The sequence below is a fragment of the Eubalaena glacialis genome, chromosome X (assembly GCF_028564815.1).
Source record: "Eubalaena glacialis isolate mEubGla1 chromosome X, mEubGla1.1.hap2.+ XY, whole genome shotgun sequence".
NCBI classification, from domain to species: domain Eukaryota; kingdom Metazoa; phylum Chordata; class Mammalia; order Artiodactyla; family Balaenidae; genus Eubalaena; species Eubalaena glacialis.
Window position 1 is genome coordinate 64,072,566 of NC_083736.1, and position 16,626 is coordinate 64,089,191.

Here is a 16,626-nt window from a genome sequence, read left to right on the forward strand (position 1 = left end):
AATCTGTTTATTTTTCCTTAACCCTATTTTTTCCCAAACTCTTTTTGATCAAAGCATTCTTTTCCTGAGGACATCTGTTAATATCACACAGGACCCTGGTACTGTCTGGAACGTAGTGTAAAAACACTGCACTAGATGACACAATCCATTCCATTCATCTTTACAATCCTCCTCACAGACTGCTGCTCTTAGGCCTGGCGTTTTCATCCTAACCACGAAAGTGACCAAAGACTTGATGTCGCAAAATATTTCTTTAGCAAAAACATACGTTTGTCACTTTGGGAACATCTCTGGTGACATGAAGGAATCTATACTTCATGGAACTTTGAGAGACCATTAGGCGTCTAAAATGTCAGCAGTTAGTGCGACTGTTTTAGTGTTGCCTGAACCACAGTAATATTTTGATATTCTTGACAATATTTTTGAGTCTTTCCCAAACCAAACCAGAACTGAGCCAGAAAAGTTTCACAGCTGATCATAACTTAACTCATGGAGTCAATTGCTTTGTGGAGCCTGAGGCCTCAAGCATGAGCCCCTGCTGCAAAGGCTAGAGAGGAAATCCTTGGATGAAGAATGCAAGCCTTCTCACATCGGAAATACTTTAGAGATTGGGATGTGATGGGGTGGGGTGGGAATCAACTTACACAGCCCTACCTTTTCTTGCCTTTTTGTCATGCTTAGAGCAGATGTTGGAACTGTAATCTGGGCTCTGAACACGGGCATTCCATGTGGTGCTCATTCAAAATTCTCACTCTTCTTTGAAGCTAATGGCTTCCATCTTCTTCAAATGTATTGAACTTGCCACATGTATTTGTGCATTCTGTCTGTTTACAATTCTTATGGTGTGAGATAGAACATGAAGTAAACTATTAAGGTTATAAGATTTGAAGATACAGAATATGTTGAAGGTTGTTTTTCTTTTTTTTTTTTTCTTAATAAAAATTTCCAATCCTCATCTGCCAGCCATTGTCCTTACTTTCCTCCTTATTGCTTATCACTGAAGAAATCTTGGCCATGTCCAGTTCTCTGGTGTAGCTCTCTATATAAAGGGAGGGAAGCATGAAAGTGGGAAGCCTACTACCTATATAACCAAAGAACAAATGAAATGAAATTAACGTTTATTGAGTACCTACTATGAGCACATCACTTTCACTTATTTAGTCTGCAAGACAACTCTGTAAATTGACTGGCAATTTTTGATGCTGTTATTGGTATTCTTAGCATGACTATGATTCAGTAGAAAGTACAATGAACTTGGAGTCAGAAGAATCTTTGTCCACTTCCTTCAGTCGTTCATTTATTCATTCAACAAACATTGTACTGAGCACTTACTATAAAAGATATGCTTTAGGTACTGGAGATACAGAGATGAATAAGGCATAGCCCTTGCCCTCAAGGAGTTAAAAATTTAGTAAATTGAACAATCACATAACAGAAAATTATAATTTGATAGGTGCAATAGTTTATTAGGGGAACACAAAGGAATTGTGGCCTGAGCTGAGTCTTAAAGAATGGGTAGGCACTGAGAAAAAGATGGACTGAAGAAGGGCACTTCAGGCAGAGGGTATGGCATGAAGGAAGGTACAGAGGCAAGAGGTGTATGGAAGAGGGTGGGGAGGGGGCATAGTGGATATAGAGCCAGGGCTTAGAGGTCTATGTTGAACTATATGCAGTTCAGTGTTGCTTTTAAACTAGTGGATGTTTTATAAATTTATTTTCGTAGTTAATAGACTATGTTTTAGAGAAGTTTTAGGTTTATAGGAAAATAGAGCAGAAATAGTCCCCATATACTCTCTCTCCCCCAACCCTTTGCAACCACTTATCTTTTTACTGTGTCCACAGTTTTGCCTTTTCCAGAATGTCACACAGTTGGAATCATGCAGTATGTAGCCTTTTCAGACTGGCCTCTTTCACTTAGCAATATGCATTTAAAGTTCCTCCATGTCTTTGTGTGGTTTGATAGCTTATTTCTTTTGATTGCTGAATAATATTCCATTGTATGATGGACCACAGTTTGTTTATCCATTCACCTATTGAATGATATTTTAATTGCTTTCCATTTTTGGCAATCATGAATAAAGCTGCTGTAAACATTCATGTGCAGGTTTTTGTTTGAATATAAGTTTTCAACAAATTTGGGCAAACCTAGGAGTGTGATTACTGGGTTGTGTGGTAAGACTATTTTTAGCTTTGTAAGAAACTGCCAAACTTTCTTTCAATGTACCTATACTATTTTGCATTCCCACCCGCAATGAATGAGAGTTCCTGTTGCCCTGCATCCTTGCCAGCAGTTAGTATTGTCAGCATTTCAGATTTTAGCGATTCTAGTAGGTGTGTAGTGCTAGCTCATGCTTAATTTGCATTTCCCTAATGACATATGATGTTGAGCATCATATGCTTATTTGTAATCTATATATCTTCTTTGGTGAGGTGTCTGTTTCAATCTTTTGCCCATTTCTTAATTGGATTATTTGTTTTCTAATTGTTGAGTTTTAAGTGTTCTTTTTATATACTGGATACCAGTCCTTTACCAGATATGTGTTTTGCAAATACTCTCTCCCAGTCTGTGGTTTGTGTTTTGCTTAACTTAACAGTGTCTTTCTCAGAACAGAAGTTTTCAATTTTAATGAAGTCCAGGTTTAACAATTTTTTTTCTTTCATGGATTGTGCTTTGGGAGCTCTACCTGAAAATCCACTGCCAAACCCAGGGTCAGGTAGACTTTTTCATATGTTATTTTCTAGGAGGTTTTTTGTTTTCTTTTTTGTTTTGTTTTGTTTTGTTTCAGAATAAGGAACTTTGGCTTTTTAATTCCTTTTGAGAGTTTCTGTAGTTGACTACTTTTTTCCTGCTATGCCATTCACTTTGAATCTGTATTACCTCAATTCCTCAGAGAGAAAAAGGATGGGGAGTCCTCATTTAGAAAACATTTCCTAATTTTACATTTTAAAAGTCAATATTTAAAAAGAAAAACCTTCTTCAACCCCCAACCCCTAAGCCCATCATGAATAATCTGGTTTAATACAAGTTAAGTCTATAAATAAATGTGTTCTTTTTCCTCAGAAATCACTTAAACAACTTTACAAGAATTACTGTTTCAATAAAGTTAGAAATGAAAAAGGACAAGTTAAAACAGACACCGCAGAAATACAAAGCATCCTAAGAGACTACTACAAGCAATTCTATGCCCATAAAATGGACAACCTGAAAGAAATGGACAAATTCTTAGAAAGGTATAACCTTCCAGGACTGAACCAGGAAGAAATAGAAAATATGAACAGACCAATCACAAGTAATGAAATTGAAACTGTGATTAAAAATCTTCGAACAAACAAAAGTCCAGGACCAGATGGCTTCACAGGTGAATTCTATCAAACATTTAGAGAAGAGATGCAATCTTTGGGACTTCCCTGGTGGCGCAGTGGTTAAGAATCCGCCTGCTAAAGAAGGGGACATGGGTTCGAGCCCTGGTTCAGGAAGATCCCACAGGCCGCGGAGCAACTAAGCCCGTACACCACAACTACTGAGCCTGCGTTCTAGAGCCCACGAGCCACAACTACTGAGCCCATGTGCCACAACTACTGAAGCCCACGCACCTAGAGCCTGTGCTACACAGCAAGAGAAGCCACCCCAATGAGAAGCCCGTGCACTGCAGCGAAGAGCAGCTCCCGCTTGCTTCAACTAGAGAAAGCCCGTGAGCAGAAATGAAGACCCAACGCAGCCAAAAATAAATAAATAAAAATAAATAAATCTATATATCTAAAAAAACATTTAGAGAAGAGCTAACACCCATCCTTCTCAAACTCTTCCAAAAAATTGCAGAGGAAGGGAAACTCCCAAACTCATTCTGTGAGACCACCATCACCCTGATACCAAAGCCAGACAAAGATACTACAAAAAAAGAAAATTACAGACCAATATCACTGATGAATATAGATGCAAAAATCCTCAACAAAATACTAGCAAACAGAAACCAACAACACATTAAAAGGATCGTACACCATGATCAAGTGGGATTTATCTCAGGGATGCAAGGATTCTTCAATATACGCAAATCAATCAATGTGATACACCATATTAACAAAATGAAGAATAAAAACCATATGATCATCTCAATAGATGCAGAACAAGCTTTTGACAAAATTCAACACCCATTTATGATTAAAAACTCTCCAGAAAGTGGGCATAGAGGGAACCTACCTCAACATAATAAAGGCCATATACGACAAACCCACAGCAAACATCATTCTCAATGGTGAAAAACTGAAAGCATTTCCTCTAAGATCAGGAATAAGGCAAGGACGTCCACTCTCACCACTATTATTCAACATAGTTTTGGAAGTCCTAGCCACGGCAATCAGAGAAGAGAAAGAAATAAAAGGAATACAAATTGTAAAAGAAGAAGTAAAACTGTCGCTGTTTGCAGATGACATGATAGTATACATAGAGAATCCTAAAGATGCCACCAGAAAACTACTAGAGGTAATCAATGAATTTGATAAAGTTGCAGGATACAAAATTAATGCACAGAAATCTCTTGCATTCCTATACACTAATGATAAAAAATCTGAAAGAGAAATTAAGGAAACACTCCTATTTACCATTGCAATAAAAAAAATACAATACCTAGGAATAGACCTATCTAGGGAGACAAAAGACCTGTATGCAGAAAACTATAAGACACTGATGAAAGAAATTAAAGATGATACAAACAGATGGAGAGATATACCATGTTCCTGTATTGGAAGAATCAATATTGTGAAAATGACTATACTACCCAAAGCAATCTACAGATTCAGTGCAATCCCTATCAAATTACCAATGGCATTTTTTACAGAACTAGAACAAAAAATCTTAAAATTTGTATGGAAACACAAAAGACCCCAAATAGCCAAAGCAGTCTTGAGGGAAAGAAACGGAGCTGGAGGAATCAGACTCCCTGACTTCAGACCATACTACAAAACTACAGTAATCAAGACAATATGGTACTGGCACAAAAACAGAAATATAGATCAATGGAACAGGATAGAAAGCCCAGAGATACACCCATGCACCTATAGTCAACTAATCTATGACAAAGGAGGCAAGGATATACAATGGAGAAAAGACAGTCTCTTCAATAAGTGGTGCTGGGAAAACTGGACAGCTACATGTAAAAGAATGAAATTAGAACACTCCCTAACATCATACACAAAAGTAAAGTCAAAATGGATTAGAGACTTAAATGTAAGACCGGGCACTATAAAACTCTTAGAGGAAAACATAGGAAGAACACTCTTTGACATAAACCACAGCAAGATCTTTTTTGATCCAGCTCCTAGAGTAATGGAAATAAAAACAAAAATAAACAAATGGGACCTAATGAAATTTAAAAGCTTTTGCACAGCAAAGGAAATCATAAACAAGATGAAAAGACAACCCTCAGAATGGGAGAAAATATTTGCAAACGAATCATTGGACAAAGGATTAATCTCCAGAATATATAAACAGCTCATGCAGCTCAATATTAAAAAAACAAACAACCCAATCCAAAAATGGGCAGAAGACCTAAATAGACATTTCTCCAAAGAAGACATACAGATGGCCAAGAAGCACATGAAAAGCTGCTCAACATCACTAATTATTAGAGAAATGCAAATCAAAACTACAATGAGGTATCACCTCACACCAGTTAGAATGGGCATCATCAGAAAATCTACAAACAACAAATGCTGCAGAGGGTGTGGAGAAAAGGGAACCCTCTTGCACTGTTGGTGGGAATGTAAATTGATACAGCCACTATGGAGAACAGTATGGAGGTTCCTTAAAAAACTAAAAATAGATTTACCATACGCCCCAGCAATCCCACTACTGGGCATATACCCAGAGAAAACCATAATTCAAAAAGACACATGCACCCCAATGTTCATTGCAGCACTATTTACAATAGCCAGGTCATGGAAGCAACTTAAATGCCCACTGACAGACGAATGGATAAAGAAGTCGTGGTACATATATACAATGGAATATTACTCAGCCATAAAAAGGAATGAAATTGGGTCATTTGTAGAGACGTGGATGCATCTAGAGACTCTCATACAGAGTGAAGTAAGTCAGAAAGAGAAAAACAAATATCGTATATTAACGCATATATGTGGAACCTAGAAAATGGTACAGATGAACCGGTTTGCAGAGCAGAAATTGAGACACAGTAGTAGAGAAAAAACATATGGACACCAAGGGGGGAAAGCAGCAGGGGGGTGGGGGTGGTGGTGTGATGAATTGGGAGATTGGGTTTGACATGTATACACTGAGGTGTATAAAATGGATGACTAATAAGAACCTGCTGTATTAAAAAATAAATTAAATTAAATTTAAAAAATAATAAAATTTCATTTCAACTGTTAAAAAGAAAAAGAATTATTGTTTTAAAAATTTACCTAGAGAAGTTAAAGTACCCGTCATTTTCCCCCTGTAACAGATGGTGCTCAAGGATTCACGTATCAAGGCCATTTGCTTAGCTCATCACACTTTAGTTTTTCTGTTAGCAGGCAGGCTTTGAATGTTCTTAATCACTCTTTTCTCCTCCTTGATAATGTCTGTACTCTGGCTTCAGCTCCCATGTGTTTTTGTGGATCCCTTTTACATTTTGAATACCAATTTCTTTTAAGATTTCCTTCAGGTACGACACAGGCTGTTTTGTGATGTCCACCAAGTCCTTAAGATTAATATTGATGTTTCTCAAAAGCTGAAAACAGCATGTCTAAAATGTGTTATCAGCTCGAGCTCGTTTTCCATCTTCTTTCTTTTTCCTTTCATATTCAATATTGTATTGATGATTAGCAACAGGTTTGTAATTGGTTGTCACAACTTTGTTCAGTTGCTGTAATAGCCTTACAGGTTTGGAAGGTTCTTCTATTTGTAATCTCATGTACTTTTCACTGGCAGTGGGTCAGCATTCAGCTCTCTGTACCACTATTCCTTCCAGTGAAAGCTTATCCGATGAGCTCTCAGTAGACACTGTTAATGTGTGTCCCCCAACACTTTGCAAGACAAATATATGTACTCTAGGAGCACTGCCTGAACCTGATTTTCCACCAATATCATGAATATTTGCAAGAGCCTCATTCAAAGTAAATGACACCTCCATCCTTCCTTGATTTTTGGCAATCCGCAGTTTCCCAACTTCACCTCTTCCAGGACCTTTAGCCCATTGCTGTGACAAATATTTAGGAACCTTCACCAGCCACACTCCGGTGTTCTGTTTGGCACCGGTCAGGCTGAGTTCCCCTCTTTCCTCCATGGGTCTGTCACCAACGGAGGCGTGCTGGCCAGAGCAGCGGCCCCAGGAGCTGGGGGGCTGTGGGGCAAGGGACCAGAGCACGGGGCAAGCCGTGGCCGGAGGCTGATTGTGAAGAGCTGGGGTCCACCTGCCCAGATGCTGGGAGCCCGGGGGACTTCTAGGAGTTTTAGAGTTTTCTGTTTTACATTTAGTTCTGTGATCCATTTTGAGTTTATTTTTGTGGAAGTTATAAGGACAGTGTCTAGATTCTTTTTTGCATGGGCATGTCCACTTGTTCCAGCACCATTTGTCAAAAAAACTATTCTTTCTCCATTGGATTGCCTTTGCTCCTTTGTCAAAAATCAGTTGACTATATTTGTTTGGGTCTATTTCTGGGCTCCCTATTCTGGTCCATTAATCTATATGTCTGTTATTCCACCAATACCACACTATCTTGGTTACCATAGCTTTATGCTAAATTTTGAATCAGGTAGTTCTAGCCCTCCAACTTTGTTCTTATTCTTCAATATTGTGTTGAATATTGTGAGTCTTTTTCCTTTCCATATAAAATATAGAATCAGAGGTTTTTGTATCCACAAAATAACTTGCTGGGATTTTTACTTGGGGTTACATTGAGTCTATAGATCAAGTTAAAAAGAAATGACATTTTAACAATACTGAGTCTTCCTATCCATGAACACAGAATATCATTCCATTTATTTAGGCTTTTATTTCTTTCATCAGAGTTTTATAGTTTTCCTCGTATAGATCTTGTACATATTCTGTTTGATTTATGCATAAATATTTCTCCTTTTTTTGGTGCTGAAGTGTTTTTTTTTAATTTCAAATTCCAGTTGTTCATTGTTAGTATAGGAAAGTAATTGACTTTTGTATATTGGGCTTGTATCACACAGCCTTATTATATTTGCTTATTAGTTCCAGGAGCTTTTTGGTCAATGCTCTGGGATTTTTTACATAGAAAACCATGTCATCTGCAAACAAAGACAGTTTTATTTCTTTCTTCCCAATCTGTATGCCTTTTCTTTTCTTGTCTTACCTTATTGCATTAGCTAGGAGCTCCAGTGTGATGTTGAATTAGAGTGGTGAGAGAGGACATCCTTGCCTTGTTCTCAGTCTTAGTACGAAGTCATCTAGTTTCTCAGCATAAGTATGATATTAACTACAGATTTTTTTGTAGATTTTTTTATCGAATTGATGAATTTCCCCTCTATTCCTAATTTGATGAGAGCTATTATCATGAATAGATCTTGGATTTTGTCAAATGATTTTTCTGCATCTATTGATACAATCATATGCTTTTTCTTCTTAAGCCTGTTGCTGTATGATGGATTAAGTTAATTTATTTTTGAATATTGAATCAGCCTTGTGCACCAGGAATAAATTCCACTTGGTCGTGGTGTATAATTCTCTTAACGTTGTTGAATTTGACTTGCTAATATTTTGTTGAGGGTTTTTGCAACTATTTTCAATGAGATGTTGGTCTGTAGTTTTCCTTTCTCATAATGTCTTTGGCTTTGGCATTAGGGTACTGCTAGCTTCATGGAATGAGTTAGGAAGTGTTCCATCTGCTTCTGTTTTCTGCAAGAGGTTGTAGAGAATTGGTATAATTTCTTCCCTAAATGTTTGGTAAAATTCACCAGTGAAACCATCTGGGCCTGGTACTTTCTGTTTTAGAAGGTTATTAACTGTTGATTCAATTTCTTTAATATGTTTAGGCCTATTCAGACTATATAGTCAATTTCTTTAATATATAAACAAGTTATCCTTTACATATTCTATGTACAGATTATATATTTCTTCTTATATGAGTTTTGATAGATTGTATCTTTCAAATAATTAGCCAATTTCATCTACGTTATCAAATTTGTGGGCAGATTTGTTTTGTTCATAATATTATTTTATTATCCTTTTAATGTACATGAGAGCAGTAGTAATGGCCCTTCTTCCATTTCTGATATTAGTAATTTGTGTCTTCTTGCTCCCTTTCTTGGTTAGCCTGGGTAAGGGTTTATCAATTTTATTCATCTTTTCAAAGAACCAGCTTTTCGTTTCATTGATTTTTTTTTCTATTGCTTTCCTGTTTTCAATTTCATTTATATTTGCTCTGATTCTAATCGTTTCTTCTCTTGGGCTTACTCTGAATTTAATTTGCTCTTCTTTTTCTAGTTTCCTGAAGTGGAAGCTTAGATTAAATATTTTCCAAAATCATTTAGATCTTTTTCCTGTTGTAATATATATGATTTTCCAACTACTTTCTGTTATTGATTTCTATTTTAATTCCATTGTAATGTGAGTATATAGTTTGTATGATACCTATGCTTTTAAATTTGCTAAGGTATGTTTTATGACACATAATGTTTATCTTAGTGAATGTTCCATGTGAACTTGAGAAAACTGTATATCCTGCTATTGTTGGATGAAGTATTTTATAAATGTCAATTAGATCTAGTTGATTGATGCTGCTATTCAGCTCAATATATCCTTACTGATTTTATGCCTGCTGGATATTTCAATTACTGATTGAGGGATGTTGAAGTCTCTATAATAGTGGGTTCATCAGATTTTGCCTCAATTTTGTGACACTCTGTTGTTAGCCACATACACATTAAAGGATCTTATGTCTTGGAGAATTGACCCCTCTATCACTATATAATGCCTCTCTTCCTTCCTGATCATTTTCCTTCCTCTGAAGTCAGCTTTGTCTGAAATTACCTTGCTTTTGATTAGTGTTAGCATGGTGTATCTTTCACCATCCCTTTACTTTTAATCTACCTTTATCTTTATATGTAAAGTGTGTTTCTTACAGATAACATATAGTTAGTTGGTTGTTGTTTTTTTATCCACTCTGGCAGTTTCTGTCTTTTAATTGGTGTATTTATACCATTCACATTTAAAGTGATTATTGATAGAGTTGGATTAATATCTACTATATTTGTAACTGTTTTCTATTCATTGTCCATTTCTTTGTTTCTTTTTCTGTCTTTCACTCTTTCTGCCTTCTCTGGTTTTAATCAAGCATTTTATATGATTCCATTTTCTTTCCTCTCTTATATCAATTATACTTTAAAAATTTTTTAGTGGTTGCCCTAGAGTTTGACATACACATTTATGACTTATTCAAGTTCGCTTTCAAATAACATTATACCACTTCAGAGGTAGTGCAAGTACCTTATAGCAGAGTAGTCCCAATTCCTCCCCCCATCCCTTATAGCATTGCTGTCATTTGTTTTACTTATCCATAAGCTATAATCACTGAATACATCTTTGCTATTATTATTTTGAGTAAACTATTATCTATTAAATCAATTAAGAATAAGTAAAATAAAAGATTTGATTTTACTTTCATGAATTCCTTCTCTAATGCTCTTCCTTTCTTTATGTAGATCCAAGTTTCTGACCTATATCATTTTCCTTTTCTGAAGAACTTCTTTTAACATTTCTTATGAGGCAGGTCTCCTGGCAACAAATTCAATCAATTTTTGTTTGTCTGAGAAAGTCTTTATTTCAACTTCATTTTTGAAGAATAATTTTGCTGGATACATAATCCTAGCTTGGTGTTTTTTTCTTTTAACACTTTAAATATTTCACTGCACCCTCTTCTTGCTTGAATGTTTTCTGAAGAGAAGCCAATGTAATTTTTATCCTTTTACCCCCCTCTAGCTTCTTTAAAGATTGTCTCTTTGTCTTTGATTTTCTGCAGTTTGAATATGATATACCTAGGGGTCAACTTTTTGGTATTTGTCCTACTTGATATTCTCTGAGCTTCCTGGATCTGAAGTTTGGTGTCTGTCATTACTTTTAGAAAACTCTTATTTGATATTACTTCAAATATTTCCTCTGTTCCTTCCTCTCTTTCTTCTTCTGGTATTCCCATTATGTGTATATAACCTCATTTGTAATTGTACCACAATCTTTGGACATTCTGTTCCATCTTTTTCATTTTTTTTTTATCTTTGCATTTCATGTATAAAGTTTCTATTGACATCTTCAAGCTCACTAATTCTTTACCATCAAAGGCATTCCTTTATAGTGGGTTGGTTTTTTGTTTGTTTGTTTGTTTTTGATAGCCAACTTTTTATCTTTTAATTCCATGTACTTAAACTTTAAAAAGGTTCACCCATTTCTCCTACACCCCAACCCTCACCTCTGGCAGCCACCAGTCTGTTCTCTGTATCTATGAGCTTGGTTTGTTTGTTTGTTTATCTATCTATTTTTTTTTAAATTCTGCATATAAGAGAGATCATACATATGGTATTTGACTTTCTCTGTCTGACTTATTTCACTTAGAATAATGCCCTCAAGGTCCATCTATGTTGTTGCAACTGACAAGATTCCATTCTTTTTTATGGCTGAGTAATATTCCATTGTGTATGTTATACCACATCTTCTTTATCCATTCATCTATTGATGGACACTTAGGTTGTTTCCACATCTTGACTATCATCAATAATGCTCCAATGAACATGGGGGTGCATATATATATATATATATATATATATATATCTGGGTTAGTGTTTTCTTTTTCTTCAGATAAATACCCAGGAGTGGAATTGCTGGATTAATTGGTAGTTCTATTTTTAATCTCTTGAGGGACCTCCATACTCTTTTCCATAGTGGCTGCACCAATTTATATTCCCATCAACAGTGCACAAATGTTCCCTTTTCTCCACATCCTCGCCAACACCTGTTATTTCTTGTCTTTTTGATAATAGCCATTCTAACAAGTGTGAGGTGGTATTTCACTGTGGTTTTGATTTGCATTTCCCTGATGATAAATGATGTAGAGCATCTTTTCATGCACTGGTTGGCCATCTGGATGTCTTTGGAAAAAAATGTCTATTCAGATGTCCTGCCCATTTTTAAATTGGGTTGTTTGGGTATTTTGCCATTGAGTTGGATGAGTTCTTCATATATTTTGGATGTTAGCCCTTATCAAATATATGATTTGAAAATATTTTCTCCCATTCAATAGGCTGCCTTTTCATTTTGTTGATGGTTTCCTTTGCTGTGTAGAAGCTTTTTAGTTTGATGTAGTCCCACTTGTTTATTTTTGCTTTTGTTTCTTTTTCTTTTGGTGTCAGATTCAAAAAATTATCACCAAGACTTATGTCAAGTAGCTTACTACCTATGTTTTCTTCTAGGAGTTTTATGGTTTCAAGTCTTTAATCCATTTTGAGTTAATTTTTGTGTATGATGTAAGATAGTGCTCTGGTTTCATTCTTTTGCATGTGATTGTTCAATTATACCAACACTATTTATTGAAGAGACTATCCTTTTCCCATTGCATATTCTTGGCTCCATTGTCATAAATTAATTGACCACATATGTGTGGGTTTATTTCTAGGCTCTCTATTCTGTTCCATTGAGCTATGTGTCTATTGTTATGCAATACTATACTGTTTTAATTACTATAATTTTGCAATATAGTTTGAAATCAGGGAGTATGATGCCTCCAGCTTTTTTCTTCTTTCTCAACATTGCTTTGGCTATTTGGAGGCTTTTATGGTTCCATACAAATTTTGAGGTTGCTTGTCCTATTTCTGTGAAAAAAATGCCATTGAAATTGTGATAAGGATTGCACTGAATCTTATATTTCTTTGGGCAGTATGGACATTTTAATGATATTAATTCTTCCAATCCATGAGCATGGAATATCTTTCCATTTATTTGTGTCTTCATTTTCTTTCATTAATGTCTTTTAGTTTTCAATATACAGGTCTTTCACCTCCTTGGGTTTTTTTAAATGAAAAAATACTTTATTGCTGAAAAATGCTAACCATCATCTGAGCCTTCTGAGTGAGTCACCACCTCCTTGGTTTAACTTATTTTTAGGTATTTTATTCTTTTTAGTGCAATTTTAAATGGAATTGTTTTCTTAATTTCTCTTTCTGATAGTTCATTATTAGCAGATAGAAACAGAAGTGATTTTTGTGTATTGATTTTTGTATCCCACAACTTTATTAGTTCTAACAGTTTTTTGATGGAGTCTTCAGGGTTTTCTATATATAATATCATATCATGTACAAATAGTGATAGTGCTGCTTCTTCCTTTCCAATTTGGATGCCTTTTATTTATTTATTTATTTTGCCTAATTACTGTGGCTAGGACTTCCAATACTGTGTTGAATAAAAGTAGCAAGAGTGGGCATCCTTGTCTTTTTCCTGATCTTAGAGGAAAAGCTTCCAGCTTTTCACCATTATGAAGTTAGCTGTGGACTTGTCAGCTAACTTGTCAGCTAATATGGCCTTTATTAAGTTGAGGTAACACACTTTTTGAGAGTTTTATCATAAATGGATGTTGAATTTTGTCAAATGTTTTTTTCTTCATCTGTTGAGATGATCATATGATTTTTATCGCTCATTTTGGTAATGTGGCATATCACATTGACTGACTTGCAAATGTTGAATCATCCTTGCATTCCTGGAATAATTCTCACTTGATCATAATGTGTATGATCTTTTTAATGTATTGTTGACTGGTTTCCTATTATTTTGTTGAGGACTTTTGCATCTATGTTCATAAGGAATATTGGCTTGTATTTTTTTTTCTTATGGCATCCTCATGTGACTTGGATATCAGGGTAATGCTGGCCTCGTAAAATGAGTTTGGGAGAGTTCCTTCCTCTTCAATTTTTTGGAAGAGTTTGAGAAGGATAGCTATTAATTCAATTATCTTTGAATGTTTGGTAGAATTCACCAGTTAAGCCTTCTGTTCCTGGACTTTTGTTTGTTGGGAGGTTTTTGATTACTGATTTAATTTCCTTCTAGTAATCAGTCTGTTCAGATTTTCTATTTTATCATTATTCAGTCTTAATACATTGTATGTTTCTAGGAATTCATTCATTTCTTCTAGGTTGTCCAAATTGTTGGCACATAATTGTAGTCTCTTAAGATCCTTTGTGTTTCTGTGGTATCAGCTGTAATATATCCTCTTTCATTTCTGAGTCTGGTTCTGATGCTTGGTTTATCTCTGCAGACTGTATTTTTAGCCTTTTAATATGCCTTGTAATTTTTGGCTGAAAGCTAGACATGATATACTGGGTAAAAGTAACTGAGGTAGGTAGGCCAGTAATGTAAGGTTTTATGCTCATCTGACTAAGAGTTAGGCTGTGTTTACTGTTTGCTGTAACTGTGGTGTCAGAGGCTAAAATTGTCTCCATAGTTCTTATCTTAGTCTCTTCATGTGGTCTTTGGATGTCCCTGGAAACTTCTTAAGTAGGGTCTGAGACTTGCAGTGGTTTTTTTTTGTTTGTTTAACATCTTTATTGGAGTATAATTGCTTTATAATGGTGTGTTAGTTTCTGCTTTATAACAAAGTGAATCAGCTATATATATACATATATCCCTATATCTCCTCCCTCTTGCATCTCCCTCCCATCCTCCCTATCCCACCCCTCTAGGTGGTCACAAAGCACCGAGCTAATCTCCCTGTGCTATGCGGCTGCTTCCCACTAGCTATCTGTTTTACATTTGGTAGTGTATATATGTCCATGCCACTCTCTCACTTCGTCCCAACTTACCCTTTCCCCTCCCCGTGTCCTCAAGTCCATTCTCTACGTCTGCGTCTTTATTCCTGTCCTGCCCCTAGGTTCTTCAGAACCTTTTTTTTTTTTTAAATTCCATATATATGTGTTAGCATACGGTATTTGTTTTTCTCTTTCTGACTTACTTCACTCTGTATGACAGACTCTATGTCCATCCACCTCACTACAAATAGCTCAATTTCGTTTCTTTTTATGGCTGAGTAATATTCCATTGTATATATGTGCCACATCTTCTTTATCCATTCATCTGTTGATGGACACTTAGGTTGCTTCCATGTCCTGGCTATTGTAAATAAAGCTCTGGCAGTGTTTTTAGCTGTAATCCCCTGTTATACAAGAGTGCTGTTAATGTGATGATAAAGTGTGGGTAGAATGGAAGCATTCATTAGTCTTATGATTAGGTCTCAATCTTTTAGTGTGCCTGAGTTGGGTATTTCCTATCCCCCAGGTCAGTTCAGCTCTGGTAAAACCCCAGTCAGTTAGGCTCTGATAAAAGTTTTCCTTGAGGGCAGACCTTGTTAAAGAGAATAGAGAGGTCTGGATATATTTCAAAATGGCTGCTTTTCCTCTCCACTTGCTAGAAGGACAAGAGAATTTTTCTCCAGTCTTCACTCTGAGAACCTGGTAGTGCTCTTGCAGGTAAAATGCATGAAAATGTGGAGAACCCCCTAAGGCTGGGCCCACTGGGGATTTTTAGCCCTTGAGCTAGTCCACACTGAGCATCTAGCAATTTGTCGATTACAGTTTTAAAGTCTTCTTACTGATACTGGCTTCAGCTGCAGGCTTCTTCACCTAGTCTGCTATGAGTTTCCATATCCACCAGTCTGTCTCTCCATCTTACAGAACAGCAGTTTGCCTTGTGACCTCAATTCTCTGATGGATCTAAGAAGTGATTTTAAGTTTGCTCAGCTTTTTTCTTATTGTGAGTATGGGAGTGATGGCTTTCAAGTGCTTGACACGTGAAGCCAGAAATTGGAAATATATACATTTATTTTTTAATTTTCAAAACACATCTAGAAAAACATGAATCTTTCTGAAGTTTCAGCTTACCTGAAAATATGTACAGGCTGTGTGGCTTTGTGTAATTAATTTAATCCATCTCTTCATCTATAAAATAAGCATAATAATAACTACTTTGCTGGATTGTCATAAGACCTAAATGAGATATGTAAAGCATCTAGCACAGTGCATGGCTCATATATATTCAATAAATGTTAGCTTTAGTTATGGTGTCATTCATCTTCATCAGAACCCTAGGCTTGAATAGAGACAAAGTGTACAAAGTATTCCCTAATTTAGAAGATGAAGAATCCGAAGAAAATGGCCCACTTGCCTTATTGTCAGTTTGTGACTGAGTCAGGACCAGACTCAGGCTAGGACTGCTGCTGGCTTCCATGGCCCTGATGCTATTACAAGACCCCCTTTTCTTAATATCAGATAGCAAACAGCCTGGCCACATTGATCAAAACCTGTCAGATCTCAAATTTACTACTATAAAAGCAGTCCCAAGGACTGCACAGCTGTCTGTCCCACTCTGATGTATTTGTGGGGTTTGCCTGCAGAAAGCATGATGGTTACAAGTAGAGGGTATTAGAATGATAGAGAAATGTAGACTGTTACCACGGAAACAGACATGTGACAGTGGTAGTGCTCTGAGTAGGCATGAAAAAGGTTCTGAAGCATACAGAGAAAATAAATCAATATATCTAAAAAGGTATAGAACTCAGCAGAGGTTACTGTTTTTGCTCTGGTCAAGATGCTCATATCTAATATGGGATAGTTCTAGCTCCCTGGTATTTTCT

The 16,626-nt window shown here is 36.1% G+C and overlaps 1 protein-coding gene and 1 pseudogene across 3 annotated transcripts in view; one reads left to right on the forward strand and one right to left on the reverse strand.

The window, feature by feature from the left end:
- EDA (ectodysplasin A) overlaps nucleotides 1-16,626 on the forward strand; it is a 393,208-nt gene that overhangs the window by 359,809 nt on the left and 16,773 nt on the right. The window lies entirely within an intron of this gene.
- On the reverse strand, nucleotides 6,532-7,280 carry LOC133082445 (general transcription factor IIF subunit 2-like; annotated as a pseudogene).